This window comes from Pinus tabuliformis, chromosome 6 (assembly GCF_031772625.1).
Source record: "Pinus tabuliformis cultivar Carrire ecotype Pingquan chromosome 6, CPIR1, whole genome shotgun sequence".
NCBI lineage: Eukaryota > Viridiplantae > Streptophyta > Pinopsida > Pinales > Pinaceae > Pinus > Pinus tabuliformis.
This window is the reverse complement of record NC_142292.1, coordinates 533409280-533425855: the sequence shown is the minus strand read 5'-3', so window position 1 is coordinate 533425855 and position 16576 is coordinate 533409280.

The following is a 16576-nucleotide window of genomic DNA, read 5'->3' as shown; positions in this document are numbered from 1 at the left end:
CACACTCACATCCAAGGTGAATTCTCATGCTCAAAGCTCTAATCCTAGATAGATAAATTTTCAATTCTAGTGTGTGCTAAAACCCATCCTAGGAACCCTTATGAGTTTTAATTTGTAACTAACTGACCAATCATAGTGAAAAGTAAGTGAATAATGGGGATCATTATCTTTCCCAAGAAGTAATAGTTTGAAGTTATCACAACGCAAGTGGGAGAAACATGGGGCTTGCTTAAAGTCTATTTTCAAATAACGTCTCAAAGATAACATTTGTCTTTTCGGTACATTGGAAAAACAAGAATACAACCATATCAAATATATTTTCTTTAATACATATGATTTCCCCAATTTGGACAAGTGGGAGAAACATGGGGCTTACTTAAAGTCTATTTTCAAATAACATCTCAAAGATAACATTTGTCTTTTCGGTACATTGGAAAAACAAGAATACAACCATATCAAATATATTTTCTTTAATACATATGATTTCCCCAATTTGCATGCCAACTTTATTAGAAACAACCATCTCCATGCGATTTTATACTGAATTGCCTAGAATTGGACTTCAAAGCCTAAGCATGACAATTTACAGAATAATCTTGATATTGATTGAATATTAAAATATAGTGTTACATCTAACAAACTCAAATTCATAAAAATTATCTAACAAAAATCTCAACATAGGTTGTTTCCAATCCAACATCATACCTAAATCTAACACTTTCCTATTTCTAATATTCCTTATATTTACCATATAAATATATATTTTAGTTCAAAATCGATTTAAGAAATAATATATTCTATATTTATTTATATGATTAATAATTTTAGAAAATTATAATCAATAATATATTTAAATTCTCTATCATTTCTGTACAAGTAATATCTTAATGTAAATCGGGCTGGTGAGATTTTGTTCATGCATAAATGATTTCTATATGACTAATTTTACTAAAAATCGAGCCTGGTGAGCACAAATGATTTTTGAAAATTATATGAATCAAAAGTTTGAACTTCAAATATATTTTTTTTATTTAATATATATACATTTTTAAATTAAAATAAAGTTTTGACTTATTAAATAAATTAATAACTAAATAAATATATTAATATTTTAGTTATTTTTTAAAATAAAGTAATATTTTAATTTTAATTTTTTTAACAAACTTAAAATGTAAAAACTAAAACATTTAAATACTAAAATTTTAACTACTAATAAATTGAAACATTCTTAACAAATAATAATTTGAAACCGTGCATTACTTATTCACATTTAACTTTTTATTCGCACTTAACTTTTTAATATAAAATAAGGTTTGTGGAAAAACTATGAAACAATGAGTATACTCATGCAGGTGGAAGAAATTTGAAGGAACCTTAAACATTAAAGATCTAATTTGGCACTATGGAAAAAGGAAAAACACCTTTCAAAAGTAAGCCAGAATAGGAGCTTTTTGCTATTTTGGTCAAAAAAAAATTGTCTTTACCACCTGGCCAACAAGTCTGGTAAGAATGAGCTCGGTGGCATGTTTTTAAAAAACTCTCAAGGATGTACCATTTTCCATAATTAATAGATATCTTCGATTTAAAAAAAAAATAGATCAATGCTTGAAGGTAGAATTAGTAAATTCACATTATGTGGTGAAAGATATGCAGGATCACTTTAAGGTCATTGAAATAGGAAGAATCAGAGGTTTTGTATACGCTTAATGTGACAACCGAAAGTTATCAAGCATTGTCATCCATGACCATGACAATCAGTGTGCAGAATAGGAGTTTTTTTCTATTTTGGTCAAAAGTTTTTTGTCTTTACCGCTTAGCCAACAAGTTTGGTAAGAATGAGTTCGGTGACATGTTTTTAAAAAACTCTTAGGGATGTACCATTTTCCATAATTAATAGATATCCTCGATTTATAAAAAACTAGATCAATTCTTGAAGTTAGAATTAGTAAATTTACATTATGTGGTGAAAGATATGGAAATTTGGGCAATCAGTTTGCAGAATAGGAGTTTTTTGCTATTTTGGTAAAAAAGAAATTGTCTTCACGGCCTGGCCAACAAGTCCTATAAGAATGAGTTCGGTGGCATGTTTTTAAAAAACTCTCAAGGATGTACCATTTTCCATAATTAACAGATATCTTCGATTTATAAAAAAAAATAGATGAATGCTTGAAGGTAGAATTAGTAAATTCACATTATGTGGTGAAAGATATGCAGGATCACTTCAAGGTCATTGAAATAGGAATAATCAAAGGTTTATATAATCTTAATGTGACAACCGAAAGTTATCAAGCATTGTCATCCACGACCATGTCAAAAAAATATCTTTGGCATTAAAGGTACAACCACATTAATTATTATGATCTGTTACTACTTCAAAAATGGGGAATGGTAGAAGGGATTCCAATACTCAATAATGAATACTATGCACGTGAAGGTTGTGCACTAGGGAAGATGCATAGGGAAGAGTTCCCTACTCATATATACAAAAGGAAAAGGGATGTTCTAGGACTTTTGCATATAGATTTATGTGATCCTACAAAAACTAGATCTTTAGGTTGATCATATTATTTCTCGATAGTTATTTACAATTGTACAAAACATAGATGGGTATACTTCATGAGAAAGAAGAGTGCTATATTTAAATATTTTAAAGAGCTCAAAAATTTGGTTGAAAAGAAAACATAAAAATATATCAAGATGCTCTGATCAGAATAAGCAGGGGGAGGAATATATTTCAAAAGAATTCATCAAGTATTGCAGATCTGATGGAATTGTACAACAATATGCAATACCATATACACCATAACATAATGGAGTAGCTGAAATGAAGAATAGAACCATGGTAGAATGTGCATGGAGGATGTGAAAAGACAAAAATCCTACCATTTCCTTTTGAGTTGAAGATGTTAACATCATTGTTTACTTGAAAATAAGAAGTCCAACTAAAAGTTTAGATCATAAGCACTTTATGGTTACAAATTAGTAGTAAGTTGTAACGCTCCCTCCCACCCCCTTTGACTAAACTAGTAGTAAGTTGTAACGCTCCCTCCCTAAAGTTATCAGAATTTCGTCAAGAGACTTTTGGCGATATGCATTTTTCCTCAGTACGATACCTAAATCAAAATTTATTTCGATTCAAAGTTTGGGCTTCATTCACCTTGCCACATCAGTAAGGATTAGCCACGTGGCTCCCACATTGCATTGCCACCTCACACGAGGTCCAACATGGTTCCTTTCATGTCATGGAGCCACCACGCCATTATTCCATCGCAACAACACTTTAACTGCTGAGAACATTCTTCTATGAAACACAACAATCTGGTGGACTTACTCTCGTCAACCAATAGAGAGGTTCCCCTCTAACACTCCTTTCAAACCATGCCCTAATCTATTGGTGTACTTATTCTTATCGTCCACAGTGCGACCTAAAAAACATCATTAGGTAATGGATATAATCTTCATTACAAGCCTTCTATCTCTTCCACGCGTTCTATCAACTTTGTGGCCCATTATAAAAAGGGAAGTACATATTTTACTCCACCGTCCCGCGCTAAGCGACAACATGGCCCCCAGCCTTGTGAGCCACCATGTTATTGTCGCATGACAGCCTCAAGTCAAGTGGCACCACTAGCGACTACCATGTGTCCTTTAGTTCCATGTCAATCTAACTTCCATGTCACTTATTTCGTTGGCACCCGACTCACATCACACTTGACCTTAGGGTGACATCATCCAGCCATGTGGCATTCTTCGAGGGTGTTTCATGTCACCAATAAATCAATCACTTGGCCCAACAAGATGCCATAATTGCATGCCACGTGCCATGTTGTTATTATGTCACATGGAAAGCTCTACCACATCATGAGTACACATCATTCGTGTCTCACATGGCATTTGCCACCTCAACTTGAGTTCAGGGTCCCATCGGATCCCTGACCTTCGTGTAAAGCTATACTCTTACGTTTAAAGATGGAGAGGGTTTATTGGTGCACCCTCCGTCAAGAGTGTTAATGTGCCCTACTTAGAAGAACCCCTTGTGATACCTCATTGACGCAACAACAAATTTGGCAGTAGGGGACGAACATTTTTCCATCCTACACTCCATTACCTCAATGCATTCATGGCTTTACAGTTCTTCCTTAAACAATTATCAAGGTTTATTCACCTCGACTATAGGCTTTCTCTATGCAAGTCCAAACTTAAAGTCTCAAAGACTTCAACGACCTGCATAGCCATTCGTAGCATATGTGATGCAAGATCTTGGTATTAGACAGTGGTTAGAAATAAGTAAATGGCCATTATAAGTAACGTAAGCCACATATAGTATCTTGATATGCCATAATGAGCACTTTAACAATAGATCCGATTAGCTCTAAGACATGGAGACTCCATCCCCATTATAACATATAACCAGTGGATTGCACCCACCACAACAATTTAATGGGATTTAGTAAACAGTGATTCACAACACTGACTACAAGATTTCAATAGATTTTATGCAACATCTATTCAATATATTCACACGTAAAATATACTATAAATTCACACAAAACCACACTCAACTAGTCATGTCAAACAATCAACATATGCATGTAAGTAAATATGATATTCAGATGCATATCAACATCATAGGGATTTGCAAGCCCCTTATAACCATGATAATCATTCACAAACCACTGCAATACAATACACATGAATACATATCCTTCCTTGATAATGTTGATACACCCATTATCATGTGCTAACATTAATCATCATTTATATTGCACCAACATGTATAAGATGCAAGCAAGCAACTTATCTTAGTAGTTGTATGACTGGCATTTAAGAGAGGCACCTCAACTCTCCTCTCAACCATAGGCCAACTTCACTGCTACTCTTTCTCGTAGTTAACCACCCCCAAGCCAGATTTAGAGCTAAGTAATGACGTGGTCAAGGAAATAAGATGATTAATAATGTGAATCGCCTAGCCACATATAATAACCCATAGGTGGCATGTAATAAGGTAAATTTCCACTCCTACTAAATTCTTTTAGGAATTGGGTCTTACCCTATTTCCTTATGTCAAAGGGAGATTATCTCTTAGCCAATTAAAAATAATTAAAAATCTTATTTATAACCTAAATGTTGTTTTCATAGTTAAAAATACCTCTAATGAGATTATCTACTTACTAATAACATCCAATCTTAATAGATGAAAGAAACCAAATAGAAAACCTTAATACAATTATTAATATCTTTTTAATAATTACATATACAATAACATTTCAAAGTTTACAAATAAATTGGTTTATTCAAAAATATAATTTTATAAATTACATTTAGTAAGTATTTTTAATTATTTAAAAATAATTTGTTTTAAGAAAAAAAAATTATTCCTAAATTTCCCTTATCCATAAAATAGAATTCTTTTAACAGAAAAGAGTTGATGGTAGAAACCAATCATTAAAATAAAACAATAAAAACTATTTCAATAAATATAAAGACACGAGTAAACCAACGATGGTAGGGATGATATTATAAGTTGCTGTATATACTACTTGTAATGTATATACTACCTTTAATAATAAAGAGTATCGTATTTTTTGATGAAAAAAAAAATATAATGACATGTAAGCTTTCATCCAATTTCATCTTCTATTAAGAGTAGACAAACGTCTAAACTGAGACAGAATCCGTTCATTCACGTTGCAGTTGGTTTTAGGATATACATTTAAACCAAAATAATTACAACCTCAGAGACCAGACATAGAAAGCCTACCAAATTACAACCTCAAAGACCTGACATGCAAGGTTGCCAAGACATGAGACTCTTTGACTTTAGACAAGCTAACAGTTATTATCGCCCCCACTTTTTCCAGCGGCTTCTGTTTCTCCTCCAATCGTATCGACAAGGGTCTCTAAAGCTTCTCCATAACTGGGTTCGTTTTCTTCGCCATCAGCTACAGTTGCGTTGTTGCCATTTTCTGCTGCTACAGTTGTAGTTACTGCGCCCGTCACTACATCTGGAGGCACTGCATTGTTGTCCCGGCTAATCTGCATAATAAATAAAATTAAAAATCACACAGTGATATATATTTACCACGTGCACAAGCATATTTCATATTTGAGTTAGTGACATGAGCTAAGGAATAAGTTAACTACTGAGAAATTCATATTTTATATTGGGCTAGCATATTTTTATATTCGCTTTAAGACTGCTACCTGTTCACTTCTTCTTCTCTTTTTAAACTCTATTATAATCTTATAATCCAGTGAAGTAGATTATTATCTTAAACTCTATTATAATCTTATAATCCAGTGAAGGAGATTATAATACCCCAGTGAAGTAGTTTATTATTTTGAACTCTCTTATAATTCATTATTTTGAACTCTCTTATAATCTTATAATGCAGTGAAGTAGATTATAATAATCCAGTGAAGTATAATCAAGAGTGGGATAGTTATTATTAGTTGTTATAGATTGTTTTTTCCTTATTATTTCAGGTAAATCACTTCACTTGAAATTACTATTCATTTAATATAATTTAGTGAAATGAAATTAGTAGTGGAGATAATCATTATTAGTTATTATAGGCTTATTCCTCTTTATTATTCAAAGTAAACTATTCCACCTGAAATTACTACTAATCCAATATAAAAAACTGATTTTCACTCCTACCAAATACCTATAAATCCTAAACTTCAATATTTAATACACTCCAAATCCAATATTTAATTTAATACTATTAATTAATAAATACACTCCTTAATTTTTCAATTTAATTTTAGTAATTTAAAAATGGTTTACTTTTTCATTCCTTTTAAAAAAATTCAATTCCATTTGAAAAATAAGTAATAAATAAATAAATTAAGAAAATTTAAGAATTATTTACTTTTTCATTCCTCTTTAAAAAATTTCAATTACATTTGAAAAATAAGTAATAAATAAATAAAGAAAATTTAAGTTTATACATTCACTACTCTAATAATTCAAATATAAGGATCACTAAATTGTACGAAGATGTTTAAAAAATTTCAATTACATTTGAAAAATAAGTAATAAATAAATGAAGAAAATTTAAATTTATGCCTTCACTACTCTAATAATTCAAATATAACGATCACTAAATTGTACGAAGATGTTTGAAACATCGAATTTGATTTAGTAAAGTGCAAAAACACACACCAAAAAAAGGCATACTAAAAACACAATGTAAGATCACATTACATTAGATCATGTTGGCGTTAACTAACTTCTAGACTCGAAATCTTGTAACGTTTCTTTTACACTTCTAAGGCTTGATTCACTATGGAGGAAGACGAATAAATTCAAAATCCACTTCAAGAGTGTTGTAATGCAACAAATGCATATCATTACATAGGCTTACATTTGCATTTATATGGATTTCAACACTAAATTATTGATTGAAATCAAGATAATATAAAAGGAGTAAATTTGGACGTAATCCTTCAATTATAGGAGGCTTTCCTTATAATTCAAGGCTTGTTTTGAAATAATGCACACTACATACTATTAAGTCAAGAAAATAACATTCTAAAAAAGCTTTAAAAAACCAGCTACTAAGGATGGGGCAATGTAAAACCTCCACTTAATCACCGTAACAAACAAAACCAGCTACTAAAGATGGAGCAAGGTAAAACCTCCACTTAATCACCGTAACAAACAACCATCTAGATAACCACAACAAAATAATATGTTCTTTCAATCCCAATCAAATTTTCAAGTACAAAAAGCTAAAAATAAAACCACGGATACTAAACCATAAAAAAAAGCATATATAAAAAGTAACACCTCTCATAACGAGTGTGGTAAAGATGTAAGCCTCATTCATATCTAATTCTAAAAACTTATTATAAAAATTCTAAAGAAACAAATTATATATCTAAATTCCTCACTGAAATGAATAAAGGTATTACTGATTTTAAATTAACTCATTTTACAATTTTTCTAATACTACACATATCGTTTCTATTACAACCTACCCAACGCTAATGAAAACAAACACTGATCGATCAACTTTCGAAATTAAAATTATACTAAATAAAATATCATGAAAATTAAAGCCATTTCGAATTGAATACCTTATAACACAATAAAATATAAATTTTCTGAAAATACACAATATATCATTTTCCATATAAGCAAAGCCACATATTTTTAGCTCGATACAAGATGATAATTTTGATTAAAAAATTATATGCTAAATATAATATATCAATTTAATTAAAAAGCTAGAAGTATATTGTCATCAAAATAAAAAAGAAATTTAAGAACGGCCACATACAGGTCATCATAAACGTCCATACTCAAACCTGACTATCATCATACGCCGCTCGTTCAACTCCGCTTCCGCTGGATTGACCCCTATGGCGCAGCACGTCGTTTCGATAGATCTGAAGAGTAACTCAAAATAAGGAGTATGTATAAATCATAGCTACCACGAGAAAAACTACGGAAATTCGGGAATTCGATTCGTACATCGAATAATTCGGGTAAAATTCGATTCGGTTCATGTAGCTTCACTTATATTTGGTTCATGTAGTTTATTGCAGGGATTTATTAATTTATGTCTGAGAATAGTAAGTGCAATGATCCCTGAGCACCAAATAGATAGTTGCTGAATTGCAGGTAAGAAATGGAAAGGTGGCCGGATTAAGAAAAATTCTGAGTTTTAAAATTTAGTGTTGTTTCAAAGAGATTAAAATTCTGAGTTTTAAATTTAGTGTGGTTTTAAAGAGATTAAAAAGCTGAAAAAACAAGGAAATAAATAATTTGAGTAAAATCTTGAAAATATAATGGCAGGGTCACATGTAAGAAATGGAAAGGTCGCCAGAGTGAGAAAATTTCTTAGTTTTAAGTTTCAGTGTTGTCTGACAGAGTTTAAACCGCTGAGATAACAAGTAAAGAAATAATGGAAAACAGAACAAGGAAAGAAATAATTAATTGAAGAGTAATTTTATACTAATTAATTGATTTTTTAAATATTATAAAAATAAGTTTTGAATATTTAATTTATAAATATATATTAATTATAAAAGATTTTAGATGAAATTTGAAATTAAATAGATAGTTTTGAGTTTTGAATATTTAATTTTTAAATAAATATTAATTATAAAAAAAAATTAGATCAGATTTGAAATTAAGAGAGAATTTTGAATTTTGAAAAGAGAGTTGGAAATAAGACAAATGTGGTTGTCATTTTATTAAGTAAACAGTATTTTAAAATTGTTTATATTGATTAAAATTATTAAAAAATATTTAAACTTCAAATGTTTAAGATATATACTTTTGAATTTTTTCAGAATTAAAAATTTTTCTTATCGTATTCGAATCCGAATTGCAATTTGAATTTGATAACTATAGTATAAATCATTATGATATCCATTAACACACATCCAAACAGAAACGTAAAATATTATTGCTATGATTATTGGTCACATGACACATGAATTGGGGATTCAACGAAAAAAAATTAATGCACATCGTTAATTAATTTGTGTACCTCATCGAGCACTGCCTGTGCCTTCGCAGTTAAGAGAGCAACGTCAAATATATCGTGCTCGTTGCCCTCCGCTGCCCAGTTGTTGCTCTTTTCGATTATGGCTCTCCTTACCTCCTTTTCCACACAGTGAAGGAGAACTCTTGCCAATAACCGTTGTAGATTAGCCATTGCATTCGCTCCATTGATAATTTTTTCGACTACCTTCAGCCAGTGCTCGTTCTCCTGGACATTATCCAAACACAGACTTCTTCCCCTCGCTGTGTTATCTTCTCTCTCTCCCTGCAAAAGCTCCTCCATTTGATCTCTGAGTGGTTTCTTGAACTTCTCTTCGATCTGCCTGTTTACTTCATCCACTTGATCATCGCTGAGATTTTGTAGATACTTCATCTTGTTCCAAATGTCTTCTACATCATCAAATTTTGCATCAGCTTCCCGACCTACCAATTGCAGATTCTTTTCTAAACCTTCACAAAAGTCCATGTATTCCCATGCTTGAATATATGATTGCACAGCATTTTTAACAGCATTAAAATGCGAATGAGTGCCGTCATAGCTGTAGATCATAGACTGGATCAATAACACAGCTATCTTCTTCCAACACGTTCTGCCGACTTGCTCGAAATCCTTTGCTGCTTCTAAAGATATTTCTGTTTGATCCTGACCGGCCCTTGCTCTGCGTTTCAACAATTCGATCAATTCAACTGAAGCAGTTTTGCCCTTTTCATGGCCTTTTGTTAATTGATTTTTTACTTTATCAAAGCCCCATTTATTGGATATGCAGAATTGGTTTACATTTTCTCTTGGCAGTATAAACTTCAAAACCTCTTTATACGTGGAAAATTGATCGGTGGTCTCTGATGAACATAGGTTACACTTAAAAGGGTAGAAAAAAATTCCTATAAATATCCATAAGATCCGCCCCACAACAATGAAACCCACAACCATTGCCATCTTCACCACTTTAGAAACTCTTTCCTCCTGTAGTTGCTGTCTATGGCGAATTTTTTTCTCCTGAATTCTTTTGTCCCCAAACCATTGACGTGCAAACGAATCATAGAGATCTGAAGTGATATCATCCCCAGCCAATGCCACATTATAGTTAAAGTCAGTGTATGATGAATAATGCGGAGCCGATTTGAACCATCTGATTAGGACGACTATCCAACCTATTAGAATGATTGCAAATTGGCCCATAATAACGAGAAGATCAAGCTGTGTTGCACTCTTGTAATGTGGAAGGAAGTAAGCCCACTTAATGAATGACACCACAACGCAGTATGTGGCGACAAAGCTGGCAAACGGGCAGAAAAATGATCTTGCAATGACATGGTCAGGTCGCGAGGCACGAACTACAATCCAGCATTTGAGAACGTGATCTCCAATGCTCTTACACTGTTGCTTTTCAGGGGAATTACAACAACAGGAAAGTGCTAAGGGAATCTTCTGAGACATGATCTTCCGAGTGCTTCTACCCATCAGGGCGGCGTAGATCATCAGCAAAATCAATTGTACAATGCTTCCGTGCAGAATAGCGCTGTCCGCTTTGGACCAGTTTATATGAGACCCTTTCAACCATAAATACTTCAAATAAGAAGGAGAAGGAGAAGCAGAAGCAGAAGGTGATTCTGTCGGCTTATTTACTTGAAGGAGCTGACTCTCGGCGGAAATATTGCTGACTATCGTAAATGCCAATGTTGAAAGATCGAGCCAAGCATTGGAGCCTGGACGGGCCATTCCGGGAAGCAAATAGGCAATGAGTACACACATCATCACCCTTCCGCTATCAATCACCAGCTGATTTTTTTTCAAAACGGCCACCTCCTCTTCTTCCTCGTACGCGGCGCCTGAATATATGCTGATATGTGAATAATCAACATATGAAAGAAGTTGGATAATAATGGAGCTGAAAACAAGTACTCCTCCTGGGATCCAAATAGCACTTCTCTTCCTCGCCTTCCAGATATCCCATAACAGCAATAAAATAACTACAAATAACCAGAAGCACCAGAATGCGAGGTTTTCTCTACTTGGAAGAACTATATCCTCTGCCATTTCAAAACACGGAAATGCTATGATGGCTTCACTGCTGATACATGAATGCTTGCGTGGAATTTTATAACTCAGTTACTTAGCGAATAAGGAAATCTTGTACTATAAAATAGTTTTTTTAAGATGAGAGGGGCTAGTTCCCTATAAAAGCATCATGACTTCTCTTTTTTACATATATGTGTCAAAAACTCTAACAACCGTCACATCGAACCGAACATATTACAACCAGTTTCTGACAACCTTCGATGTACCTTCACATCGAACGGAACATATTACAACCACATGGGCAGAATACGCTGCAGAAATTTTGCGCAGCTCAGCAGGAATAGAATCGATTTAAATTGTTAAAAATATTCCAAACGGCGTTACTCCAGTCCAGTCCAGTCCAATCCATCAACCTTACTTCTTAAACAAATTTGCCTTTCATACTTTGGGAATGTTCAAAATTTTCAAGCTCCATCTTCAATTTTTAGAATCTTCAATTTTTAGAATTCTAAAAATTAGGGAGGATGTAGAATTTTTAGAATCTGTATTAGGCGTGGAATAAAGGTAGTCGTTAAGCCTCGTTTCTCAGAGCTTATTTTAATATGAAGACGGGAAGAGTCTTGCCCTCTCCTGGACTATAATGGGTAATTCGAATCTTTAATAAAGGGTTACATCAATCGTCAATACCGTAATTTCATGGATTTTTTTGTTATTCAAATTCTAAGGTCCTTCCAAAAGAAAGAAATGAATGTCGGGTAGACAACTCCAAGTTCGTCTATAAAGTGGTGAACCAGATTGGGCCAAACATGATGGCAAATACGTTTATTGACCACCTAAAGAAAATAACCAAATTGGGCCAAAGATCATAGGTTCATACTTTTATTGACCACCTAATTAATGCTGTTGTTGAAGTACTAAAGCAAATAGACGAAGTTCGACTATTACCAGAACTCCAATCATATTAGAATATAATTCAATCATATTAGAATATAATTTTTTGAATGCTTGATATTTAGTGCTTAAATCGCGAGTGAATTTTTCATGAAAACAAATTATGAAAGAGTACACAACCAATACTTTCATTGTTATCCAATAGATTTATAAAAAATATATTTATAAAAACAATGTTGAGAAAAGAAATATCGAGCCTAGGATAAATGGCGACACAAAACAGAAAAAAGTAAAGGATAAAGTGAAAGTGTGGGGAGGAAAATACCAAACTCATCATTAAAGAGAAATATGAGTTGTATTCTAAAGTGAAATAGAGGTGTGACTTGATAAACGTGACCCACAGGAATTGTGGAAAGTTCGGCGGACTAGATCGATGGAATGAATGGTTACCCCTAAAAAATGGAAAGTATAATATGGAGATGGAATTCTATCTTAAAAATTATATTTTATAAATAAAATGATTTTATATATTAAATTAAATTAAATTAATATTTATATTTTAATTATAAAAAATGTTAAAATAAGAAATTTTGAAATTTTTAATTTTACAGAGTAAATTTAAATTTCATACTTATTGTGTAAAATTATTACCTATTTCAACTTATAATAAGTGTCATTGTTTAATACATGTTTTTTTATGCAAAAAGTAATCAATAGCAATTATTGAATGCTTGAATAAATTCATAAATATAATAAGAAAACACATTTGAATACACCAAAGGGAAGTAACGGAAATAATTATTGGACTAGATAACTTTGAAGCAAAATAGAGATAGGTGCATACTTAATTTTGGATGAAACATTACTTCTCACATCATTGTTTGTTACAAAATTTAAGAGTTTATTGAAATGTGTTTGTGGACATTTGATTCCATCTTTAGCTTATGAGACCAAATAAGGACGAGAAATTATAGGCCTAGTCTAACAAACTTTTTACGTCATTTTTTGTTGTTGTTAATTTTAATCAAAATTGCACTAAGATTTTCAAAAAACTTGAGTTTAAATTGTTTAATCTACATAATTCAAGTTTCTCAAGTGTTTTTGAGGGTGTTGAATCCATTTATGCATTTAAAACTATATTTTAAACAACAAATTTTTTTTGAAATTGTATTGCCAGATTTTGGTGAATTCCCTTGAAAAAGGTTATTTCGTATATAAGTTAAACTACGTGGTATCTTTATATTAAATAATGTATACATACCATATAAATAAAACAAATATTATTTTTTAAAGTTATTTATTGTAAACAATTATTTATTAAACTTTATATTTATACTTATCCTAATTAACCCACAAATAAATAATTTATGGTAGAATTTATATGTCAAAAAAATCAAATTAATATGAAGTATCTCTTCTCATCATTCATATGTAATAAAATATCTAATATAAAAATAAAAAATATGTAGTATATTAAAATAAAAAAATTCTTTACACAAAGGCTGCAAAAGATTCCTAAATTTTTTATCTTTAAGTTATCATTAAAATTGCAAAGACAAAGGAGAAAATATTATTATACTTAACCCATTCAATTTTGTTTTTACTATATATTATTTTTTCTTTCACCAAAAATTTATGCCGCTTATTGAGAATTCAATTTTTGTTAATTTTTATTATTATTTAAATTTATTTATTTGTAAGGTGATTGGATGAGGTCTTATTATGTGTTGTTTAGTAGCTTCCATTTCTATTAGTTGCTCATTTTCTGTTTTTAGTTTTATTTCTTTTTTTTTGTTAACTTTTTAATTTTGTTCTTTTTCAATTATTTCCATTTTAGTGTATTATAATTTTTTGTCAATATTTTCAATTCAAATATGTTAAAAACATTTTGTAATAAATTTAATTACAAAAAATTATATATATGTGTGTGTAAACAATATTAGTTAATCATATTAATATTTTTTATTTTTGGTGATGCATTCCACAATACAGTGTTTTATTAGTTTTTTTATTTTTGTGATAAAATATTTCTTTATTATTTTTAGTTTAATTAAGTTATATTTAAGGCAAGCCATAAGTACTTGTTACTACTTCATTTTTTATTTATATTACATCATGATTCAAAATTGAATTGTGAAAATAAATAATATAGGTAAGGTTTATAGATGAAAATGATTGAACCAAATCCATTCAATAATAAAAATGGGTAAGGGAAGAAAAATCAGTGTAATATGAACCTTTACTACCCTTTTTTTTTTAAATCGACAAGTTTGCATTGTTAGTAAAAGCCCAAAACATAATGGAAACTATTTTTTGGAAAAGAAAACATTGTTTTTTCGAAAAGAAAATATAAACTATGGAAAAATCCATAAATTTGGAAAAAAAATAAAATGGGATAATTAATTTATGACCACACTTGGCTATTAGAGATTTTTATTTTATTTTTATTTTTTTTAATTAAAAAAATAATAATTACGAAAATTTGATTTTAAACAACATAAAATTAATCATCCATTAGACATTCAAATTTTAAAAATTCAAAAATTAAATATTAATTTCTAAAAAATAATGTTAGATCTTAGACTTTTGTCATCCATATTGATAATAAGATTGTCTTTCGGATTAACCACATTACTGTGATTTGGTCAATAATGATTAATAAGTTTAATACTTAATTTTATCAAAACTTTAATAAACTTTGCAAATAGTTTCTAAAAAAATTCCAAATTAATAAAAAATCAAAGCATTTTAACCAATCTAATTACAATTCCGCAAGTATAATAATATATAAATTTTGTACAAATATTTATATTTAGAAAAAAAGTAAAAGTTTATATATTTTTATAATTTAATAATTGATTATTAAAAAAAATTATTCCATAAATAAAAATGTTTTATATATAGTTTTAACATATAGGTTGATCCTAATTTTAAAACTAAACTGACATAGATCTATCTTAATCCCTGATTTATCAAGTTGGGTGAGATCATATCCCTTAAGATGTAAACTTATTTTTGAGTTTAAAACTTGAAAAAATGTGTGTACTTCCCAAAATTTGATTACTGTCATGGCTTAATAGATCCTTAGTTAAGATAGATCTATGTTGGTTCTTAATAATATTATTTATATTACATAAATTTCACATCTCTATATATAAAAGTATTTTCATTTTTTATTTTATTAAAACTTTGATTTGCTCTCTATGAAATATTTTTAGATATAGGATTTAGATATATCTAGAAAGTAATTATAATCTTTTTGATTTTATATTTATTTAAAAAATGTTATCAAATTAATTTAAAATAAAATGTGTATAAAATATTTGATTGTGAAATGGGTTGTGTTTTTTCGGCATGTGGTATTGATAAACCATGGTATTGGTCCATGACATTGTAACAAAACCTATTTGCAAGTTAATCATTTCCATGGTAAAGTGGTGGTGAATATTCATGGTTAAGAATATTGTTATATTGTAAGTTTATTGTAAGTATTAAGTTTTTATGTGCTGATTTATATGGTAAAATGGATCATAATTTATATCTACTATTTAAATGTTATATATTTTAATTCAACAAGTATATTGTGATTTCTTTGTCTAAAAAGATGTTGTTGATTTTATTAATAAAAACAAAATTACCACATAACAAACTGTAGTTTACTATTTTTTTACTTTTGCTCTCTATTTCTCTTAACATTTTCTTATTTTTTTTGTTGAACCAACATGTAAATATTTCTAAACAGGCATTTATATCACTACATCATCACCACCATCATGGGTTGTAGAAAACCTCTTGGCACAATTATTATTAATAATAAAAAATATAGCTATAACCAACATAGATCCATTTTAGTTTTAAATCTACTGACAACCCTCAGGGATCAGATCTTTCAAGATGCAGCAAAGCTTAAGGAAAGGTTCTCATAGCTTGATACATCCTTAATGAAGATGGACCTATGCTAGTTCTTAATAATATTATTGGGCTGAGAGATGATGTACAACTTAGTACATGAGGAAGTTGTCGTCACTTAACATTACATTTTATATATATATATATATATAGCAGCATAAGCCATCAGATGCTTTTATCTATTCGTGCCGACTTGGTGGGTTAACTTAATCTCTTTCGTCTGACGGTAAAATGTT